Source organism: Mercenaria mercenaria, chromosome 5, assembly GCF_021730395.1.
Source record: "Mercenaria mercenaria strain notata chromosome 5, MADL_Memer_1, whole genome shotgun sequence".
NCBI classification, from domain to species: Eukaryota; Metazoa; Mollusca; class Bivalvia; order Venerida; family Veneridae; genus Mercenaria; species Mercenaria mercenaria.
Genome location: NC_069365.1, coordinates 57,433,637 through 57,445,742, shown reverse-complemented (window position 1 = coordinate 57,445,742; position 12,106 = coordinate 57,433,637).

Below are 12,106 nucleotides of genomic sequence, written 5' to 3'. Positions count from 1 at the left end.
CATTGCGATGAGTTTATCATGGCATCAGTATGAAATAGAATTAAGTATATTTGTAATTCATTCCACACACTATTTTCGCTTTCTAAACTATCACCGTTATAAGCTAACATTGGCCTTTTGTTATAAGGAGGTACTTCTTTTAAAACATATAGTTCACTCTAATATTTACCAGTGCACTGACAACTGAAATTGTTCGCAAAATACGACTTATAATTAAAACATGATATTAAATATTAGAAACATGTTTTTATGTAACCGACGTGCTGATCTAGTAGTCTCGTCAGACAGGTAAGAAACGTAACGACAAAATACCATCAATAACAAGAAATATCTTTAAAAATGATGGTCGGCGAATTGTAATAAGGAAAGAAGTTTATGAATTTTTCATCTAACATTCATCTTTCATCTAACATTTTTCAAATTGCAAAACTAAACACCACTTTCTAAGATTGCAATTTTGTTAAGTTTATCCTTAGACGAATAATTACAGTAGTAGTTTGATGAAGATTCATGAAGCGGTTCATTAGAAGAGGTCATTAAACGTGTTTATATTTTTAGCTAAATTGGTCCCTATCCCCATTTGTAACAAAACAGCAGGAGACCTTACGATATTGTTACACATCGAGTTTGATAAAAATCCATTACATTTTAGTGGTTAATGCGAAAAAAGGCATATCTACTTTTAGCTATAGTGGTCCCTAATAGGGCCCAAGTTCCTATATAAATAAATTTGGAAGAGAACCTTATAATGATGCTCCAGACCAAGTATGACAAAGATCCACCAAGCTGTTCATGAGACGCTGTATAAAGGCATTTCTAGTTTTAGCTCTAGCAGTTTGATTAGAATACATGAGAAAAAATCAATTAAAGGATTTTTTTATTTATTATTTTTATTTATTTCTAAAATAGGCCAATTGATCCTGCTTAAACAAATGCATATTCGCTATTCATGAATCTTTGGACAATGACGTCACACCTATAAAAAAGTAAAGGTCAAGCAAAACATACCATTGTAATTATTTCAATATTTCTGTTTCATAAGCAAAGTTTGACCGTAGTCATATCACATAGATAAACTGTATGCAGCGTACCTTCATTTCAGTGTAATGAGATCCAGTCATGATTATATAGCATATATATTATGAAACAGATTTCAACTGAGTTCAGTATTTGCATACCATACTAAAGAAAAATATTCATATACAATAAATCAGTTAAATAATTTATAACAAGTATATCAACGCAAACAAGTACTCATTTTAATATGCAATCTGAATAAGTCACAAAAGCAAGAAACCTTTTCATATACAGACGACAATTGTAACAAGGAAAATCTTTTAAAACGCACTTCTCTACATAAAAGACTCTTATCACAACCTTATTCATGTGATACACAGACCGTATTCAGCTCTTTCTTTAATTTGATATATGTTGGCATTTGAACAGGTTTTTATCTTATTTATTAAACTTACTTATCATTTTGAGATATATCAATATTTTTGCTAAATATACTGAGCCAAAGTTAGCTTTAAAACTGTGAACAGCGTCGTTTAGGATAAACGCCTTGTCTACATTTCACTCAGTGTAACACAATCAACAGAGTGAAAGAAATTGACACTCTCGTCCAATCAGACAGAGTGTTGCATAAATCTTCCATTTTGATAAATTATCTATAATGCGTTATCAAGAAGTTTGATTTGCAAACTGAAGTCACGTGGCATAAGTAACGAAAACGAATTTAGACGGCGTTGCCGAAAAAAATTTATTTTATAGTCTGGAAGAATCATATACACAGAAAATTAATCACAGACATTAAAGATAAAATTAAGTGCGAACGGACGTAGATAACGGACACTTGATGTTAATGGCAGTTATCAAATTGATTATACAATCCTTGCAACACAACCAGTATCAAATTTTGACATTGATTTATGTCATACACTCCATATAATCATATTCACTCACAAACTGAAGCAAAATCTAGTTTTATTGATTCAATAATTACATCTATCTCAAATACTCGAAGCATAATCTTCTTGTTTCCATTCAAAAATTATCTGTACATTATAGTTTGTTAAATACATGTTGTATATCTTCAAGTGTTAAGGAACAATTTTAAATTTCGGAGCAAGCTTTTCACGCTCTATCCATGACATAAGTCGTAGTTCCAATAGCTACAATTTTCCGAAAACGTAACCTTTTTAATTTATGTGAACGTATAAAGTATAATGCGAGCGCAGACAAATAAGCATCAAAATGTTTATATTTGGGAGGCAACCTTCTTTCCCCCCCCCCCCCCCCCCCCCCGCACTTTCTCCAGAAATAGCATCATCATCAAAGTCTGTAACTGAATTGGTATAAAATACAAAACGCGTAAATAAACTTTTGTAAAGCTTTAGTTTGATCATGAGATGTAATGAATGGCCATGGTTCTGCACCAATCGCGCCCCCTAGGAACGATTTCATGTAACTCTATTATCCAGATACAATGAATGGACTGCAATATCCAAATGAAACAGAAATTCCAAGTACTGGATGTCTTTCTCATGCCTGTTGATAAGTTTGTAAGAAGATAGTTTGTAAGCATAGACCACATTCAAGCAAAGAGATAACAGACTCAACTGAAAGAGTAATTGAAACAAAGCATTGCCTCTAAAGATGAAAGACTAATCGGAATGTATCTGTTTCATACAAGTATTGTATTAAAAGATGGCTGAGTACAATAAGTAGAGTGTACTGAATAATTCATTCCATTTCCAAACTACGCAGTTTTAAATGCATAAATGTTATAGGGTTCCTTAGGAAAGTAAGTGTTTCATTTTATTGAAAGCTTTACATTTAAAAATTATAGTTTTCAAAGAAAAAAGAACAAAATTAATGTGTTTAAGTAAGTTAAATATTGTGTAAAAATACTTATTCATATATGCATGACGCAAGATAAGAACCATGTATTATCTATTTTCCTTTTAAAAAATGCCTAGGCCCATATATTATTACCAACATAATTATAGTAAGAATTATACTTGGTTTTAAACTTACGGTATGTACAGTTTTGCATGCATACACGAGTAACTGAAGGCATCAATGCATATAAAAGTTTTGGAGCAGAAACAATTTTACTTGACCTTCAATAGTGCTTTTGACCTTAGACCTACAAGCATAAGTCATGTACGTGCATAATCTACATATTGCCCTCTATGCACATACCAAGTTTTAGCTTGAATATATTTTTTTAGTAATTGCAGGATCCAGATTTACTGACGGACAGACGGACGGACGGAGGGCATACCTATAGTCCCCTCTGGTGTTCCACCGGTAGGGACTAAAAATATATAAGTAAGAACAACGACGTGCAAAGTAGTTGTATGACGCTTTCTTTTCTTTTATCATAATAAGAACGTATACAAAACATGATATTTATTTTTGAATGGTCTTTTCAATCGCGTTACAGATAAAACTGGGCTGATCATAAAGATAACTACATAAATATGGGTCATTACACGAAAGACATGTCTTACAGGCTGTAATTTTTTATAAGCCTTACGTCTTCTAGCCTCTTAAAATTACACCTAAAAGATTTTTACACAATATTCTCTATTTGAAGAGTTGTATCACAAAGATTTGTAAAAATGATCGGTTTCAACTTGATGAATTGTTTTTGTTGTTAAGGAGATTCAATCCGTCGCTTTACACATTGATACAAACTGAAAATTCGAATCTTCGTGATGGGTAAAACGTTTTTAGTATCCTATATGTATTTGTAGCTATATTTTTGGATTATGTTGTAATATGCAAACATATTTACCGTATTTTTAACATTCTGATTTTGATTTCTAAAGTTCTGATAAAGATTATATTTATAGTTGTTTATTCTCATTTAATTATCTTTACACAGCGTATTAACTTTTATTACATGTTAAAGCAGCGATTTATTAAAATATATAAAATATAAAATAAAATAGTGTAGTTGAAACCAAACGAAAGGAAAATAGATTTTATAAGTCATGCATGACCAACCGGGATCTGTTTTACGAACGTCCATGGGATTCATCCTTCTCTCCTAAGTAAAGATGTTACTCACGCACTTTAAAAAGGCCGTCACTTTTATATTGTCTTTAATTGTCTAATCGGTTCAATGGTTGTCATAACTATTACGGCATCGTTCGACTCGAACATTCTTAAAGTTGAAAAGTGGACCTATTTAAAAAGATCTGCGTGAACCAACTTTCAATCCTAAGTGGCTTCTTGACATTGGTTCAGGATAGTAACTCGGTCACTAAGTCTTGTGAAAATGTTGCATCTGGTGCTTACACAGTGGAACAGGGGAATAAATTGTAATCTTACACCGAAGCAATCAGCTTAGAATTAAACTTCAGACTATAAAGTCTTTATTGAATGCAATGCTACCATGGAAAATCAGTAGACTTCTCTTTTTGATTGTTATGGATTTGCACCCTTTTAGGTAATCTTTGAGAGTCTTAACCTTAAAATGTTAAACTTTTATAATGAACTTGCAGCTTATTCTCTGTAAATAAATTGATGTTTTATCATAGGTGAATGATTTAAAATACGTTAAAATGAGACAATTATCGCATAGTTGCAATTTTGTATAGGTCTAAGAACGAACGAAACTCACTTCAGTTTGATGAATAACCATTTATCTTAAGTAGCTAAGATTAATGACTATCAATAACGTAACCGTTTATTTCCTGGTAATTTTCTGATGGGAATTCTGTTCACTTTTTTCAAGGGCACTCCAATTTTTTCATTTGTTTTCAAACAAAGATGGGTTTTCCACAATATGTTGGTGAAAAGAGTATATTTGATTTGAAATAATCAGATAGGATATTTGAATATTAAATAAGATAACTTCAGTAAAAAGACACAATATATGTGTTGCTTGTTATCTAACCTTGCAAACAGGGTTTAACAGAAACGGAACCTTAGTCATGAAGTATCTACTGATTAATAAATGTCTTTACAATTGAGACAACTATGAAAGGATTTTGACGTTAATCATGTTAATGATAGTTATCAAATTGTTTATAAACATCTTTAATCCCAATAAGTGTCACAAATTAATTAAAAGACATGTTAAAACCTAGACATAGGTTTATTTGACCTGCTTATCATTTCTGGATAATAACAGCTGTTGTTTGCTTCTAGCTTTGGGTACGTTTTACAGGGAGGATATAAAGTCTCGAGCTAAAGCACATAACAAGATAAATAAAACAAACATTAGTATGCCTTGTATGTTTGAGATTGCATGGGTAGCAGGGATCCCCGCTTTTAAATAAAACCTCATTTTCGTTTGGTATTTCCTTATACACAACTTAAGGGCTTGGTGGATTCACTAAAAATAAATACTTGAAAATATCTTCAGACAGAATAATTACGAATTATATTTAAGATTTTACTAAGTATTTGAAAGCAATTTTTTGACACTGGCAGAATATGCTAAATAGTTTTGCGAGTTCTATGACTTCGATTGACTTCGATTGATGCATTTTTAGCTCAAACAGTTCTTTTTCTTATCCGGAAAATAATTTGATGTTGTCCGCATAAGAAACTCGTATTATATGAAAGGTTTTAAAAGGAAATATCTGTACGATCTCAGTACGGCCTTTTTGTACTTTGTAATGCTTTTATGTCTAGGATATTGTTATGTTTAGCTTCTCCGACTGCATTTTGTATATGTAGTTTTGTAACATGTTACAAGAAGCAGATACAAGACTAAAGGTGATTTTCTATGAATATGTATATTTAACCTACTCATTCCAAGAATTGTTTTATCGTACATGTCATTTTAATCTCAATTTGCATGTACATGTGATGAGGCATAATTCCAATAACAAGAGCTGTCGGAAGACAGCAACGCTCGACTATTCAACAGCTTTTTCAGTTGAATAAATATAAGTTGAAAAGGCGGCATAATTTTATAAAAAAAAAACAACAACAGAGTTATGGAACCTGTGCAATGTAAAATAGAAAAAGTGGAAACTCCGCAGGTCGCTCAACACGACAAAAATGAAAATGTTGCAGGCTCGGTTCGATTGAGCCTGTTCATGGACGGTAGTAGTAGTAGTCAGTTCTTCACAGTGTGTGAAGTTTCAATCCATTCCCACAAGTAGTTACTAAGATACCAGATTACATACAAAAACTTAACCAAATCGGGTGAGTCCAATTGTTCTACCTATTCTTCGAATAGTCGAGCTATAATGAAGTTGTACTTCATGTATCGTCTTCATTGATATAACAACCAGACAGATTTGTATATCATCTGACAGCGGATTCTGGAAAATCAAGTCTCAAACATATTCAAATATTTGCTTATTGCAAACTAAACATTCTTATCTGTCAATGTAAGTTTGCTTGACTTTAACATCTTATATATCTATGACTTCATGTGTACGATTTACCATCCGAATAAACTAGTGACCGGAATCTATTATGTAAACATCAGAGGCATTTCAGTGTGTCAGCAGATATTGTCAGTCGAGGTCGACATTATTATTCAAGGATTCACAATATTTTCTAACAGACCAAGCCTCGCATGGATTATTCATTTTATTATACCGAAATATACAGAAAAAAAGAATTAAATATATATATATCAGAATCATTATTCAGAATACCTAGGTTTTTTCACTTATTGCTATCTTAGTCAATATGATATAACATTGCTAATATTAATATTTCCTATTGGGAAAACCTAATACATGTGTTTTAGACTGTGCTATTTTAAGAAATGTATTGTATTTTCCATGGTAACAATGCATTCAATAAAGTCTGAAGTCTAATTTTAAACTTACATGTAGTAGCTAATTCTTACGTTGTAAGATCGAAACTACTTTCACTATTCGATTTAAATTAACCAGACCTACTTGAAAGTGTTTCAAGTATTCTGAGTTTGGTCAATCCGTTTCATCCAACCCAGGATACACCGGTCACGTTAGCGATAAGAAAACAATTCGCGTTTTTTGAATGTTCCGGCGTACGCCGCCCACGTGAGCTGCAAGATAAAAGTAACACATTTCTAATTGGTCATTATTTTTGTTGTGTCTTGTTCAAAATACTCAACGATATTTTTACGTGCATTAACCTACAATTTCCAAACGTTTATCCAAATTTATATGGCAAAAATATTTGGTGCTTTGCTTATCACTCAAGGGCGGCACACAGCGGCGTATGCTGGATAAACCCGGGCAGTCCCGGAAAGCCAAACGAATGCATAACCGGTTGCCAGCGCCAAAGCGTTGTACTCCGCAAATGTGAAACGAATTGGCCCAATATAACTGACTTAAAACTGGGTGTTTATAATTATCATAATCCAATTATGATATTTTTGTCATGTTCGCTGAGGATAAAAATAAACTTTATGGACTATTGTTATGTATGCATTTGTACAATAAAATGTATCAGTTTTTCATAAAAAAATATCTACATACATAAAATAATAAATGTTACGTAGATATTACTACACACATACAGAAATAAACAAAGAAAACAAGACAGCTACCTAAAACATCTCTAGAGAAAGTAAATATAATTCCTACTCGGGCAAAATTCAGAGACTTAAGTAGTTTTACGGTGTATACCATACACAACAGGATCAATTTATTTTATTGTTCAGTTTATTGATATGGTATCTAGCATGCTTCACCATATAAGTCCACCCACAAGGTAGGTCTGGCGTATTTACTGTTTGAAAGAAATACATGTTGATTCTATCTTAAAACTTGTCATAATGAAATAAAATTTGAAGAAATTATCTTTACACTCTTTCAAGTGCTTTTCAGAAAGTCACAGGACGTGTGTCAGACGTGGCGTCAAGATGGTCGTAAAAGCCTTTTGACACTGTCATAAAATGTCATGTATACTACATTTCATTTATGCAAAAAATGTGTGGAAAATCACTTCTATGGCGTTTACATTGATTACTTGAAATTTCAAGGAAAATATAACTAAACCGTGTTCTTTTTGTTTATGACTGGAAACAACTGTTTTCCCATGGCGAATGGGTGATTTGAATGGTTGGTTTCCATTTCAACACGAAAGGTTAACACTTGTTTTATATCTGAATTACTATATATTATTGCAAGTTGCTGCATAGATAATAGAAAAACACTGATTGCCAAGTGTTCAAGAATATGTCACTGATACATATTTCTCATCGAATGACGCATCTATGTATATATTTGAACAATCATAGCAAACATTCATTTACAAACTTCAAACAAGACAAACACCCTCTATGCATTAAAACATTGGTTAACGGATCAGAAACAGACACAAGATAATTTATAACGATGAAAGCTGTTTATTGTTAAATCCACTCGTCAAAATGTCTTGAAGTCACAAAGAGGACAAGTTCCTGGTGGGACGCGCATATAATCCTAAAAGACGTACACTTACTCTTAGGAGAATGATTATCGTTAGCAACTGATCGTAAGCATTCCTCTGTGACAAAATGAAGTTCTCCTTTGTCTGTCTGGATAAAGTAGATTATAAATATAGGGAATGACAGGTTGCAATAAGAAAATCACCAATGCAAACATTTTATATCATTGCAAAAGTGTAAAATTGCATCATGTCTGAAAGGCAAGAAAAGCAGAATTTCCAAATAGGAATTGTACTTGAAAACGTCATCAGCGGTAACAAAACAAATGACAATGCTCCAAATTGCTAAAATTCTTTGGTAAATATCATTTACATAGTCTTCCAAAGGTTTTGGTTATTTATTTCATTTAGGACGTATGTAAACCTTTACATTTTTTGAAAGACCTTTTGCATCTTTTACATCAAACACTGCTAGCTGTAACTATGCTGAAAGTCCTCAATTTCCTGAATTCACCAAGGCATTGCTATCTAGAAATCTATTCTATGTTGACATTGATGACATATGCGAAGTAAATAGACACTTATAGACCAATTAATAAACGTCTGATAAAAGCAAAAGCTGTCCGTCTTCGGATATCAGTAAAACCTGACAAAAAAGTATGCTCAAGTCTTTATTAGCGAAGAGAAGTCACTGTGTTAGATTTCCAGTACACTAAAAAATCAGTTGTATTCGCGAGACTGTAAGTTTGCTATACTTGAGGTAGAACGTAGTTTGCGTGACAGAATATCTGCAATGTATTGTAACGTTTGTAAATACAGGACTTTTATAAAAATAATAATAATTCTTTCGTAGTACTATGTATTATTTTCACGGGAATTTTATTGTTTTCGTTAGATTTACTTATAATATCTATTTAGACATACCAATATATTTGCTAAATAAACTGACCAACACATACCTTTATAACTGTATAATGTGCCATTCATGATTATACGCTTTGTCAATTGAAATACCCGCTTCCGGTTATTTGACCTGGATTACAGATTTTTGTCCCGTTCAGTTTTATTGCTATTTTTAGTAAATAGTAAGCTAAATAAAACATTTTTACACACCTACTTATCACAGGAAGCGCCACGATAACACAAGAAGTATGACTTGTATTAGAACAATCACCAAAAAGACAAGCTTGCTTTTAAATTATCTAAAAATGAATGAGATATTTTGCATGATGTCTTTTTCCGTGATTTCTAAACTTATGCGTAATTCTCCTTGGAATATGGTGTCATTATAACACTTAATTCGCCTAATGGGAGAATGGAGTCAACAATAAAATTCATACAGCATACGTTCAGTTCGGTAATTCTTAAGGTAAAAAAGTCTCTTACCAAAATTTAAAAATATGTAACTATTTGTGTAAACGGAGCTTAGCGTGCAGACAAAATGATTATAAATACAGTATGAAAAATATTTTTAAAACTTTATCAGACTGCCGAACATAACAAGTCTTTAGTGGTCTCGTCTACAATTATGAAAATATAAACAAAAGTATATTATTCCAAAATTACACTTCTACACACATTACCTTGCCAAGCACAGACGAAATTAAATTATTTCAGGATAACATTAAAACTGATTTAAAACACCATTATTTTGTTACGCAATATTGCAACTGATGCATGAAACAGGGCTACGTTTCTATAAAGGTGATATAGGTTTCTATATACGTATCGGATTGTTTGAATGAAGTTCAAATGATGTGTAAAAGCATGCTTAATAAATCTTGTAAATGTGTCTTCAAAGGCAAAACTGTGGACTTAAATATTTATCACCCCTTTTAAAATACAGAATTATCAGTTGTTTATGGTTACACCTGGATCGGCTGTTACTAAAAGAAATTATAATAATATTAAATGCAAAACTAAATCAAAATAACCGTCATATGTTGACAAACTAATTGAAATTATCTTCTTTCATTTTACCTAGCAGAACATTAACAATTTATAATTTCACTTTACCATTATTATCTGAAAATGATTGATAACAGTAAAGGAGAGATATCAACAGGTTTGGCTTTGATAACTCTACAATCCCAATCATATATATCGACGAAACACCGGAATAAGAAACAACACATTTGTATGTGAATAGTTTATATACACTTTATATAATATATGAAACAGAGACTGTTGTAATTAATACTCAGAGTCGCCAAAAACGCCTTTGTTGTGGTTCCATAGTTCCAAAATGAAGGCTGGAATAATGTTTTACGTGAAACCCATGATAAAGATGTGAAGAACCACAACGGTCACTCATAAGGTGTTTAATATTTTAGATGAGGAGATGTAAGAGTTTGCACGTAATCTTGCAATTACATGCAATTTTCTGTCTATTTTGTTATTTGTTCTTGACATTTCTTGCCTACCGGTGATGTAGTTCTGATACGAAGCGTGCTACAAAGAATACAAAAGATTGTTGTTGGTACCCTTAAAATACTTATCACCAGCTGACATGCTCAGTTTCAATTTCCTAATTCAATTTTTGCATGTGTTTTTTTAAATATTTTTATATCCTTTTGGTTTTATCCTGACAGATGCTTTTAAGTCAAAGAAACAAAACAGATTGCAAGGACATTTGTCATGAGAATCGCATGGTATAACTATTTATGTATTTATTCGTCTAAGACAAATACTTATTGCAGTAGGCTTTGTAGTGATATTATTCCACGAAATCATAAACAAATATCTGTAGAAGTTCTGTTTGACCATATATACACAATGCGATAAGGGAATTTCATAAATTTCACGACGGGTTAGGGAAATGCAAATAAATTGTTTACGAAAATGTATTATGCAATAAAAACTTTTATCGCAACATGGAAGAATTGATGCTAAAATTGTACAATCAGAACTTTCCCTTATTTCCATCTAATACACTGTCACGATGTTAATGTTTCTTTAAACACTTTTTAAAAGTTTTAGAAAAATAAATGAAACTGATCTTAAAAATGGAAGGCAGTTGAAATATGATAAAATATAGAATTACAATTCAAATGCTTTGCTCTATCTTTTATTGCAGCCTATCATTATCAAAGATTGTTTTTGAATTATCTTCTTAAGTTGCAATGTAGTTGTAAGGATAACATTACATATAATGTACATGAAAAGGGAGATAATTTGATATTTTCAAAAATAGATATATGGTTTATTTACTCTGTAGACTAAAACGCTTTGAAAACGCTTGCTAATATAGCTCTGGATAACTCAGTTTTAAAGCAAATATTTACATAAAGTTTTGTCTTGCACTATAAGTCACACTTACTTTGCATAAAGAAAGAAAAACATGAATCAAGCTTGTGTATACGTCAGAAGACATTCCTGGCGAAAATGAATGTCACAATAATTACTCAAAATTCAATAAAATACTGAATTTCAACTGATACGCGGTGTAGTTCAGCAGAACTAAATAGTCTAAATGGGCCGTGCCACGAGAAAACCAACATAGTGGGTGTGCGTCAAGCATGGATCCAGACCAGCCTGCGCATCCGCGCAGTCTGGTCAGGATCCATGCTGGTCGCTTTTAAAGCCTACTGCAATTAGAGAAACCATTAGCGAATAGCATGGATACTGATCAGACTGCGCGGATGCGCAGGCTGGTCTGGATCCATGCTGGTCGCAAACCCACTATGTTGATTTTCTCATGGCACGGCTCACATTATAATTATTAGCTTTGAATTACTGATGTTCAAAGTTCAAAGAGCTCCCGTTA